At 19.9% G+C, this 710-nt stretch overlaps 1 long non-coding RNA gene across 3 annotated transcripts; it reads left to right on the top strand.

Annotated features, from left to right (window-relative positions):
• LOC103311653 lies at positions 1–704 on the top strand. Of its 3 annotated transcripts, none has more exons than XR_001680498.1 (3): positions 1–37; positions 118–284; positions 586–704. It is a non-coding gene; the product is annotated as an uncharacterized LOC103311653 (long non-coding RNA). The 3 variants fall into 3 exon arrangements; XR_001680497.2 differs by lacking the exon at positions 586–704 and adding an exon at positions 530–582; XR_003839913.1 differs by lacking the exon at positions 586–704 and having other exon boundaries at positions 118–287.
• Positions 705–710: the final 6 nt, after the last annotated feature.

The raw sequence follows: 710 nt of genomic DNA, 5'->3' as shown, positions 1-710 counted from the left end.
TCAATTTGTGTTTGTGACAAATTTTACAACTAATCAAGTGAGTAATATTATAATAATTATAAATAAGTAAGTTATTATTATGATGTGAAGTGTATAAGTAATAAACATAGGTTACAGATAATATGTGTTGTAACGATCAAAATCAAACCGTCGTTAATCACATTCACAGTTTACGTTTATTAAAGTTATATAAATTATTTCTTTACGTTTCAATAAATTATTCACAGAAGTCATACAGAAGATCACGCTGCCATACAATATGATTCCAAACATAAAGTTAAAATGTATGTTTTTTTTTTTTAAATAATAAGTTATGTTTTAAATATTAATATGATTGGTTATAATTAAATATGCTTAATTAATTTCCAAATTTCAGTGAAATAAAAAATCAAATGAATAATAAAACATGAAATAATATAATATTTAATATTAAATTTAATTTTAAAATATTAATTCAGTATTTTATGTTGTGTTAATAATAGATTTATAAGAGGTACTATGATTAATAATATGTATTATGTATTTACAGGTAAAAAAATTATGAATAAAATAATTATATTTGATTTTGATTTCACAAATTAACAGTCAAGTTAAATAAACAGTTTAATTTTTAACCAATTTGTGTTTGTATCAATTAATTTTTCAACTACTATCTATTCAACGTAAACGTACAATTTAAGATGTGTACAGTAATCAACCTACTATAATAC

The sequence above is a fragment of the Acyrthosiphon pisum genome, unplaced genomic scaffold (assembly GCF_005508785.2).
Source record: "Acyrthosiphon pisum isolate AL4f unplaced genomic scaffold, pea_aphid_22Mar2018_4r6ur Scaffold_12191;HRSCAF=12818, whole genome shotgun sequence".
Classification (NCBI taxonomy): domain Eukaryota; kingdom Metazoa; phylum Arthropoda; class Insecta; order Hemiptera; family Aphididae; genus Acyrthosiphon; species Acyrthosiphon pisum.
This window is presented reverse-complemented; position numbering and strand designations above follow the sequence as displayed.